The 11,539-nt window shown below is 45.3% G+C and overlaps 1 protein-coding gene across 7 annotated transcripts in view; it reads right to left on the bottom strand.

Moving 5' to 3' along the window:
* LOC148834015 (butyrophilin subfamily 1 member A1-like) overlaps positions 1–11,539 on the bottom strand; it is a 318,969-nt gene that overhangs the window by 152,926 nt on the left and 154,504 nt on the right. The gene's annotated exons all lie outside the window — the stretch shown is intronic.

The following is an 11,539-nucleotide window of genomic DNA, read 5'->3' as shown; positions in this document are numbered from 1 at the left end:
AGTTCATGTATTCAGCAGGATGAGCATCATTTTCTGAGGGATTATTTTTGTAACTTTGGCAGTACTGTACAGTATATATATATTTAATTTCGCTTATTTTTGTTCCTCTGTGACTCTGTCCTGGAACAAAATGCGCTACAATTCGTTAGTTGTTCAACTTTTGTTTTAATCCTAGCCGTGTCCAAACTCTCAGAACAAGCTGAAAAGCTCCTAATTCTGCATCTCCGACCACATTTGAAATATTTCACTTTGTTCACTTTGTGACGCAGTGCTGTACCGCGGAAAACACTTTTGACAAAATGAATATCGAACTTCGAGCTGGTAAATATTTTCTTAGAAATACATTTTATTATGCAAAGAAATTAAACCGCTTGACTAAAATGTCACTATGACTAAAATGTTGTAAAAACAATGTTGTAAAAAGTCTGTTCCATATTAGACAGGTCTCAACTAAAATACTTATAACTTATATACTTATATAATACTTATATACTTAAATACTTCATTATAATTAAAAGTAAGACTATAATTAAAATTTAGTCCACTGGACTAAATTAAATGTTGGTGACTAGAAAGTGACTGACTAGTAGATACTGACAGACTGAAGGAACTGAGTCTTTTTAGACTGAAGGGAGTCTCCTGCACTGAGAGGCTGAAAGGAACTGAGTCTCTTTAGTCAGAGGGGAATGTCCCACAGTGAATCTAGTGAGGCTGTATCTAGTGAAGCGGTCTGTGCAGTAAAGTCTCAGTTCAGTTATTGGTTCTATAGTGTTACATTGAGAGATGAGCAGTTAAAACAAACTCAGTTTTTCCATTATTAAAGAACAAATGTTTTTGCAAAATGTATGATGTTTTTCTGTGTCTGGCAATAACATTTCTGTAGTTAGCAATCAGCTGACAACTATATTTACTGCACAGGACCTCCCACAGGTCATGTTAATGGTCTGTCTTTTGATGGTGTTGAGGTGCTGTATCCCCTGTGTGTTCAGGAAAGGAGAAGGAGGAGAACTCATAGGCTCACAGGACACTTCCAGGAGAGAAACTGTGCAGGATGTTGCTCTGAGACTCCTGTCAAGATTCTGATCACCCAGTAAATAAACCTGTGAACTTTGATTTGACTGTTTTTTTCCCTAAATAATGCTTTTGAATATGTAGTAATGTGGTTTTACATGAATTAATGTTATACTTTAATAATTTTAAGTTTTAAAGACTGCTCAATTTAAAAGCTTTTATAACTATCACAAATCAAGTAATTATGGTATCTTTATATGTATATATATATATGCTATTTTTATATACATGATTTAAAAAGGAAGTACTGGACATATTTTAAAAAGTGGTCCACCATACATTGACATTTTTTTCCTACCATGATCAATCACCCCTATTAATAAAGTTTGTTTTTAAACGGTTGTAGTCTGTCGTTTTCATGTAATTTAACACTGACCAAAATATATAAGAGGATCCACAAGCAACATCATGTCTGGAGATCATGTGCAATGTCATCTCGGTCTACAAGTTGGCTAAATTCTTTTTATTCCTGTAACCAAAATGTGCACTGATTTCTGTGCAACATGTTATGGTCTTTTCAAAGACCATATATATGTTAAACATGTGAGTCTGCCTAATATTATGAGCTCTGCAAATGTTTTTCTCCTTAATAGCACTGGTACTTCTGTCAGTTGAAAACAGGACAGAATGAAATTTTTAAAAATCAAAAACTGCCCCTTATAACCCGATGAAGATGTGTTTAACTGCTGTGAGCTCTCCTGTCTGTGTTGCACCAACTCAACAAGTAGATCTGTTGCTCAGTCTGACCTCCTATCAGATCAGGGTTTGTCCTGGAGGGAAGTGGTTCTGTTGCTCAGTCTGACCCTCCTGTCAGATCAGGGTTTGTCCTGGAGGGAAGTGGTTCTGTTGCTCAGTCTGACCCTCCTATCAGATCAGGGTTTGTCCTGGAGGGAAGTGGTTCTGTTGCTCAGTCTGACCCTCCTCTCAGATCAGGGTTTGTCCTGGAGGGAAGTGGTTCTGTTGCTCAGTCTGAACCTCCTGTCAGATCAGGGTTTGTCCTGGAGGGAAGTGGTTCTGTTGCTCAGTCTGACCCTCCTGTCAGATCAGGGTTTGTCCTGGAGGGAAGTGGTTCTGTTGCTCAGTCTGACCCTCCTGTCAGATCAGGGTTTGTCCTGGAGGGTCAGTAGCTCAGCGCTGCCCCCTGTGGCCAGAGAGCTGTGGGGAAACAGACCACAGAGAGCAGCCTGTTTCTCTGGGAGACTCAGCTCTTGCTCTCCTCTGGGTCATGACCTCAGATGCTCAGGTCTCTGGACGATTCGCAAGGAGGAATCTAGTGATTAGGATGGGCTAAAGTCCTCCTCTCTCTACAGAGTCCTCCTCTGTCCTGCTCTGATGGGCCAGATCCTCAGATCTATGATCTATTAGTGATCTAGTGATCAGGATGGGCAAAAGTCCTCTTCTCTCTACAGCTCCTCCCCATGCTCTGATGGGCCAGATCCCCAGATCTATGATCTATTAGTGATCTAGTGATCAGGATGGGTGAAGGGTGATCCTGTCTTGTGTTCTGTAGCTGGTCATGCGCTCTGTCGGTCTCCTGCTCAGCTGGGTCGACCTCAGCACCTCCACCTTCACGTCCTGTTGACCTCTGACCCCGCTCTTCCCTCCTCTGGGCAGGGGAAGGTGACAGTAAACCTCACGATGCAGAAAGACCTGAAAGTCCCTCTTGTCTCTGTAATAATCACAACAGCACGTCTGTGGGCTACAGGTATGAACAATAACACTAATAGAAATGAGAGCTGTGTCAGTGTGAGAGATCTGTGAGCACAGTGGACTCTCTACAGCAGAGGAGCAGGAGATCCAGTCTTTCTTGAGCTCAGGACTCCCAGCGGCACAGTGCTGCTCGGCACCGGAGAACAGCCTCCTTCGGGTCTCAACAGCTGAAACGTGGTGTTTCTTTTCTTTTCAGCATGGAATACACCCTGACTTCTTCCTGTGCAGCCTACACACGCTGACACAGCTCCCTGCTGGAAGTACTTCAGCCCACCTCCGCTGGGACCCACTGTGCCTTCCTCTAAATCTTCTTCCAGATCCCTTCTTCATTCCTCCTCCTCCTCCCTGGGCTACTTGCCCTCTTCTCTCACCACCTGAGTGGACGATTCCGGATCACCCAGGCGACCTCTTGTACCTCCAGCAACCTCATTTACTGGATCTCCTGCAAACACTGCCCAGCCATCTACATCGGGGAAACAGGAAGGAGACTAGGAGACTGCTTCAGAGAACATGTCAGGACTGCGAAGATGAAAGATTTCTCCAAGCCCCTAGTTTCTCATTTCACCTCAGACAGCCATGATCACACTGATCTCTTTGTCTGTTGTTCTCCTGTGCTGTTGAATCTGTACTGTCTGCCCCGTCTTTCTCACACCCGAAGAAGGCTCCACAGCTGAAACATTCTCTTTTTCAGCAGGGAATAAACCTTTACTGGTTCCTTTGCAGAGAAAAAGTCTGGTGCCGCCTTTTCCACTTTAAAGTTACCCTTCTGTGGAAGAACTTTCACCTTGAACATTTGCTCAAACACGCAGACACAAACTGAATGACAATACAAAGTGTATTTGCAAAAATAGTGATTACAAACATTTAAAAACGTGCTTGCAAGATCATGGTAATAAACTGTTAAATGAAAACTAACTCTCTCTGGGCAGTACACTGCGAGGGCCGCTGCCCACCAGAACTTCACAGGGGCAAAGTCACGTAGCTAATTCACAGCTGGATACAATTCTACCTTGCCTCTTGAAACTCAAAATCCAGACATTTGTCAACATATTTACTAAAATGTCCATTTCGGTGATCTCAGTGTGTTAATCTCACTGTGCGCCCCGTGCTCACTCAATCTTCACACCCCAGTGTAATAAAACATGTGTTTTGCCAGCCAGAGCACTTTCTTTCACTTCCATCTCTCTGCCCACCCCCACGCCCTGACGACGGTGATAAAAACTCTTTCACAACTCTGCTCAACACAAACTCTGCTCAACAGAGCTGCTGTAATAGGATGGCGGGTTTCTGTTCAATTAAACAAAGCTACAGGACAGATTTTAAATTCCTCAAGCAATAATTTGCTGTTTGTCAAAATCAGCTACTTTGTAAGCAGTACAGGACTTTTCATGTAAGAAATAAGAGCCAAAGGGATCACTCTAAGGTTAGATTCCAAGGTGAAAAGACGAGTCTCAGCGTGTCTGCTCTGTAACTCTTCACTTTCCAGCTCGTCATTCATTATTTATTATTAATGTTATTGATAATATATTCTGTATCGCAATAAAATTGGAATGTTCTTAAAGTGTAAAAAGAGGCAATACACAATGTGTCTCCTCTATAACTCTTACGTTTACAGAAAAATTCCCCCTGAGCCACACAACATTGTCCAACATTGCCCTTTTTGTGTCTAATAACCCTGTTACAAAATAGAACAGCGCACGGGTCCTTGTCTAAAGTTAACTTGTTTATGGCTGAACAGCACACACGATGCCTGCTGGAGTTTAGCAGTTTCAGGTACAGTATATCATCCTCTGCAACACTTCTAGTTCAGCAGGATTTGTGTGATAAGCACATTGATTAATGAGGGTGCCATTACCCACTGTAGGACACAGGTTTGAGTCGGAGTGTCTGTTAATAAACAGAGTGTGTTTTATTAAAGGTGTAACCTGTCTGTCTTCAGTTATGGTTGGTTTCAGCATGTTGATAAGCTGTTCTCTGGTTACTGGCAATTGTAAAAATAACCCTTCCTCCCTCCTTTGTTTAACCTAAAGAAATCAGTGAAGAACTACTTCATCAGAAAACCATCACACATCACAATTCCTCCAGATACACACACTCACGCCAGAGCCCATTTTACCAGCATCAGCCTCCCAGAGTAAATCTTTGGACTGCGCAATACTGTACAGTGCAATATACAGTACAGTTTAAAGGTTTAAATTCAAAGTTTTAATTGTTAGCTGATTACTGGCTGCTGACATTTGGATTAAGACAAAATACAGATTTTCTCAAAGCCGAAAGAGACGTGTTCACAATAAGCTATAATAGTGGACTATTTTAATGTGTTCGGCTATATGAGAAACACACCGAAAGTAATGCTCTGATCGCGCTTTGAGTGCAGCTCGCTACATTACAGTGCCCATTACTACTACAAGGACAATACAAGTTTAATCAAAAAGGAATGTCAAAACTTTACCAAAATGTCCACTTGTGATATTTTAGCTGCTTACTTACATGACTCCATATTAATTTTACTATCAGTACAACTTTTATTTTTACAATAACAGTGGTGCAGGGGGAATCAATCAGGGCAATCACCTCATTGACCCTCATGTGTTTCCCCTGATGTCCGTCTCCAGACTCTTCCGGATGATACCGTCGGACATAGGGTCTTTACAACACCCGGCTCTCGTGACACGAATCTTCTAGGACTTTTCATTATATGCAGATATTAAGGAATAACTACAACACAGTTCAATACTGTAGAATGGCCAGGAGGGGTGGGCGGTCTTTTGGCCTTGGAACCCCTAGAGGTTTATTTTCTCCAGCATCCTCGCCGGCTGGAGTTTCTGTTTTCCTCTCCTCCCTGGCCATCTGACCACAGCTCATGTTCTCAAATCAGACACCATGTTTTGTCATTTTATTTGTTAATTAAATTGTAATTTAATTTTAGTTTAATTTTGTTGGCAAAGCACTTTGAGCTATGGACCTGCGATGGTTGCACTGGGGTCACCTGGCGGTGGCCCTGTGACAGCTGCTCAAACAGATCCTCACTAATAGCGGACTTCTCAGAGCTCAGGGTGAGGACTGCATCACCCACCTGCGCTCCTGCCATCTGGACCCCTCCCACCACTGCGGGGTGGTGGTCCTGAGCCCCCCTTTGGTACCAGGGTGCACAGAGGAAACTCCTTTTCATCACCGAGGAGATCCGCTCCTCTTCAGGGATGAAGAGGGGCTGTGCTTCACCTGGCGGGTCGGGCGGCTGCTCGGAGCACCACTCCTGCGGCAGGGAGGCTGTGAGGGTGCTGGCTGGGGCAGGACTTCCCTGTGTATCTGGGGAGCAAGAAGAGACATTTATTTTTTGTCCGGAGGGATCAGAGGGAACCTCCACATCAGCTGCTGTGTTCTGTGGGTGCTGGGTGAGCGCAGTATAGCCATTGACCCCCCTTTCCTTCTGTACAACAGGCTTAGGGGTCTTGACCTGAGCCCACCATTTCCCTTGCTGGCAATCCAGCCAGTGGAGCAGGTCCTGGCCAATGAGCAGCCACCACCTTCACTGGCCCCAGCATAAGCGGTACCCACACTCTGTGTGTGATCCCGGCCTGATCTTGTGTGTAGCTGGATATTTCTAATGCACCAGGTTCCACTCTAAGTCTCATGCCCTTTCCTTTTGCTATCTGTTTGAGTTTGCTGAATAATCCCGATGACATCAAACACATTTCAGCCCCAGTGTCAATCAGTGCCTCCCTGTGTAAGACGTCTCCAATGGCAGCTTCCCCGGAAGCCATCTAGAGCCTGCCTTCACTCTGACTTCAGGGGTGGAGTCAGCCCCTGAGTGGGAGTGGCTAACATCATCCAGGCAGGAACCCTTCCACCCAATCAGACTGACTGAGGGAGGGGCAGGGGGCGGTGCTATGGCTCCTCCAGCGGAGGGGGTGTGTGTCCCCCTCTCCAGAGGTGGTGAGTCTCAGTCCATTTACACTTCCGGCAGCCTTGGAGAAAGGTCGTCCCTGTCCTGACTTCTCAAGTAAAGCCTGTCCAAGCCTGGCTATCAACTCCTCTTGCTTAGCCTATCTGCTAGCTTGCTCTAGCCCTTTCCCTCCCCCGGTGCCCTCCCGGTGTTTAGGACGCTTGGTGCGGTCCTGTGCTTTCTGATGGGGCTTGTTGGCTCAGGGGTCTCTGCCCCCTCAAACTGGAGGGAATGGTCAACCCCGCCGGCTCTCACGGCGAACACAGCTGCTTCAGCAGCGTTTCTCTCTGAGGGACTGTGGACCTCATTCTCCCAGGCTTTCTGTGCTGCTCTCCTCATATCAGTCATTTTTATGGTCTGTTCATCAGCAGGCATCACGATCATTTCTCTGACTGATGGGTGGAGATTGGCAAGGAATAAGTCCTTGAAATTTGCATTCTCTTCACAACCCTCATAATTTTGCCCTGCAAACTAAGTGCGTCTAAGTCTCTTGTAATATTCACGAGGGGACTCAGCTCTCTCGTGGTTAACGTGATGGGTGCCAGCTATGGCAGATGTCAGGTTGATAAACACACTGTACTCTTGGATCAGGGCTTGGCACAGCTCCTCAAAGTCATTACAGACCTCTTTCCCTGCCTAGCCATCCACTCACGTACGGCTCTGCTGGTCATTTCTCTCACCAGCAGCACCTTCTCTTGTTCTGTGGCACCTGGCACAAACTGCAGTGAGTACCTGAGCTCATCGATGTAACTCTCAACATTACTCTCTGACACTGTCAGGTCCAATCTCTCTATATCCTTCACCAGCTGTCTCAGCGAATGGAGGTTCATTTTCCTAGCTTCTCCGCTGACACAGAGATGGTGGAGATTGTGGTCAGGAGGTCTGTGCCCTAATTGAATCTCCCTAGCGTTCAGGGCTCGGCGATCTACCCCACGATGACCCTGGCCAGGAGAACTCTCTCTCAGGCGGAGCCCTTCGCTCCCGGCTAACCGAGCGCTCCGGACTGCTCCGCGGTGAGGAACGCCTGCTCTGTCTCAACTGTTTGGCTTCCCGCAGGGCAGCATCCAGTTCCTGTCTGAGCATCTTCATCCTCACTGACATGTAACGAGTCCTTGCATGTTTTATGGCTGCGTTCGTATAAACTCTCCAGTTCCCTTTCCTTTTCAGGCAGGCTCCCCTCCAGTCCTCTCCTAGCCTTCTCAGTGACAGTTGTCTCAACAGATAAGTTCAAACTTCTTTGCGATGGTTTTCACATTGTTCATTGTCTTTTCTCTTTTCCTTGATTAGGTCTAATAATTCAACTCCAGCTCAGTTTAATACCTCTCCAGTTCACCCTGAAGCGTTTGAAACTTCAATAATTTGGACAAAGACTATTCAAGTTGTCTAGTGGGGATTAGAGTGAACCTAGACAGGACCTGAACTGCTTTCACAGACCCTTCCTTAGTACGCTGGTTCGTTGCCTCAGCTAAAAGTTCTGCCTGAATTTTCTCAATTTCGTCAAAGTTCAGCTTCTCAGTACTGTCCCAGTAGTCAGGATTGTCGCTGCTAGAGAGAGTACTTACAACAGACTCTAATTCAGACATTTTTAGCAGCTATCGCTATTACTCAGGAAAACTTTTAAGTACAAAACCACAGTTCTACCACAGAGCACCACATATCAAATACACAGCCAACCTGATAGATCGCAAAAGTTCACAGATCAGCCTGCACAGCACTGTAGCTTAACAAGCAAGCACCCTGCGCTACACATTGAAGAGCAAGGGGAGCTGTTTCTTTCTCTCAGCTCGTGTACAGAACCTGCAGTGCTCCTCTCACACTGACTACTCTGTGCCATTGACTTACATTTCAATCTGCACCATCCTCACTCTGAAACATCCCCTACAGTAAATGTAGGGGTTTTGTGCACTCACTTGGACAGTTATTAATTGGTGCAGTGAATTAATTGTATTAATTGTAGCAGTAAATCACAAGATGATTCTTTGATGGCTATTAGAAAATAGCAACACACACATGGATTCTAGCACATGAGATACATTTATTAAAACATAAAACTGTGAATAGTGAGGGTCAGCAGAGTACAATAGGTTGATTCAATGATTCAATCACAAAGAGTGTTACTTCCCAGTGTGTGGTCTATGTGTGGTTTCCTTGTTTAATTGTTCTCCCTCCCCCATTGGTCCATCATTAAACCGCTGTTTCCACATGACTTCATCTTCAATTAGCTTCTCGACCAATCACAACTCATCTTATTCAGTATAAAACATGGAGGCCCTCAGAAGGAAAAGGCCTTTCGTTTCACTTTGGTCCCACTTGGTGTCGGCGTTGTTTTGTATAGCTTCAGCTTTGATGTTTTGCTGGTTTCTGTTCGTCTCTTTGTACTTTCGTTTGTTTGCGTTTATCCTCATTTCATCATTACCTTGCCCACACTTATTGTATCAACCTCTGTGTGTTTTTGTACCCTGTTACTTGTCTACTCTTGTTTGTATTCGTACTTCACATGTATTTCTGTCAACTTCTGTGTAGTGTAGAGTTAGTTTAGGTTGTTGGGTACATTTTGCACACACATAGTTGATTTTGTATTAGTCACACTAGTTTAGTACGGGTGAATGCTGTTTGTCTTGTGTGGTTTTGGGTAGTCAGTGGAGGTTAGCCAGGGTGTTGAAGACACCGAAGACCGTGTGTTTCAGGTTTTCTTCTGTAGTCAGGTTAGCTTTCCCTCACTTTCTTAACCAGCTCCATTTTGTTTCTTTTCTTTTCTTTGGCACCACTCTAGTTCCCTCTCCCTGTGTGTTATTGTGTCCTATCACATACCACTCACTTATTCACCTTAAAATCATCACTTCTGTACCGACCGTTGTTTACATGCTTCCTAGTCCCTCACCAGAACCCACCTGCTTCCAAAATTATCCTGTTATACCCCTTTACCCCTAGACACTTGGGGTCATAACAACATGAATATTAATAGAGAGTCTCAGGATCAGAGTCATTTTCAGATACTGATACATACGTGATTGGACACACCTTGAGTCCAGGTCAGGACCATGACCAGAGCCAAAAAGACAGGAATAATGTTACACAACAGAACAACCCCTTCAGAGAGCAACTCTCATCAACCCCAACACCGTGGTAACCACCACCCACGCCCCCAGCAGTGCCCCCTCCCTGGGGCTGTCCTGTCCCTACTGCTGACCGCCTCTTAACAGGTAATGGGGATCCCCTCCACCCCCACCAGTGGGCAGCCTCACCTGGATGATGCAACAGTAACCATAGTGTGCCAGTACACTCCGCACACACCAGCTCTCAGTGAGGAGGAGAGCAGAGGGGATTATTAGGAGGCCATGATTGGTAAAGGCCAAAGTTAGGAAATGTGGCCAGGGCACCAGGGTAACACCCCAACTCTTTTCAAGAAACACCCTGGGATTTTTAATGACCAAAGAGAGTCAGGACCTCAGTTTTATGCCTTCTCTGAAAGACAGAGCTTTTTTTAAAAAAAACTATACTGGGGCATTAGGACCCACATAGACTGCAGGGTGAGCGCCTCCTGCTGGCCCCACTAACACCTCTTCCAGCAGCATCCTTACTTTTTCCCCAGGAGGTCTCTTATCCAGGTACTGACCAGGCTCACACTGCTGAGCTTTAGTGGGCTGCCAGATGTGAACTGCAGGGTGACATGGCTGCTGGCCATTTCTTTCTAACCTGTCAAGCTCACTCCACAGGAGCACATAGCAGATGAGATTCCACAGCTGCCAACTGTATCTCTTGATAAGGTCCCGTTCCACCCCGTTAACAGCACAGCATGTGGACAGTCAGCACGAGACACATAGGACCCAGCTCCAGCCCTGGAGTCCTGCAGGTTTCCTGAGACCGTGTCTCCATGTGCACACTCAGCAGTCTTGAGCCCTTCATGTGTGTGTCCTCGCTCAAGCCTGCAAGGGCTCGAGGTGCCCCATTTCTACATTTGTGTTTCTCAGGGGTGCTCAGGTGCACCTCAAATGGGCCCTTAATGGGAGAAACTCCGCTAAAGGAAATCACCCCCAATTCCTCACAGAGTGGAGACGTGAATTGTTCTAGCCCATCAAAGCGCCGAAGAGTTGCCATGGGGAATAAAATATTCATCATATTTAATAGTCCACAGTTCTGAGGTGTTGCCAAGTTTACTTTTTTTTTTGTTTCCTGTGAATGAACATGCTACATCCTCGTACTGTCGTTTCTGTACTGGGACAGACGAGATAAACTGTATTCAGTAGTACAAAGCTTTGAATAAACAGAGAGCAGTAGGGCCAAGTTTTTCTTAGTTTACTTTGCTTGTCTTGAGTCGAGCCTGCTCCGCATGAATGAACATGATGGGTCACTACTATTGCACAGGGATAGAGGAGATGACATTCAATTTCAACATACTGCGAGTGGTGAATGAAAAATTATTTTAACAATGAACTGCCGACACACACAGCCTCTGGAAAAAGTCATTTCAACTACAGACACCCTTCTTCCCCTGAGCCCCGTGACTAGTGAGGAGGGACTGAGGGCTCAGTTCAAGAACTGGGACACAGACATTGAAGCAAACTTCGGAGATGGAAGGGAGACTTTTCCTCCATGTAATTAGATCACATTTTCACAAGGCATATCTGCAGAATATATGAAATATTAAAATACTCGGAGTTGTTCTTGACAGGTAGTGATACAAATTTGAAGAATCTACAGGTCCATTCAAAATGAGGGAGGGATGCTGCAGTCATTCGCAGTGCACCGTCCACAAGGTACCGCAATGTACTACATTTTTAAATGCCTTGCAGAACTGCCAGGTGGAGCTGA

This window comes from Atractosteus spatula, chromosome 5, assembly GCF_055471065.1.
Source record: "Atractosteus spatula isolate fAtrSpa1 chromosome 5, fAtrSpa1.hap1, whole genome shotgun sequence".
In the NCBI taxonomy this organism is placed as follows: Eukaryota; Metazoa; Chordata; class Actinopteri; order Semionotiformes; family Lepisosteidae; genus Atractosteus; species Atractosteus spatula.
This window is presented reverse-complemented; position numbering and strand designations above follow the sequence as displayed.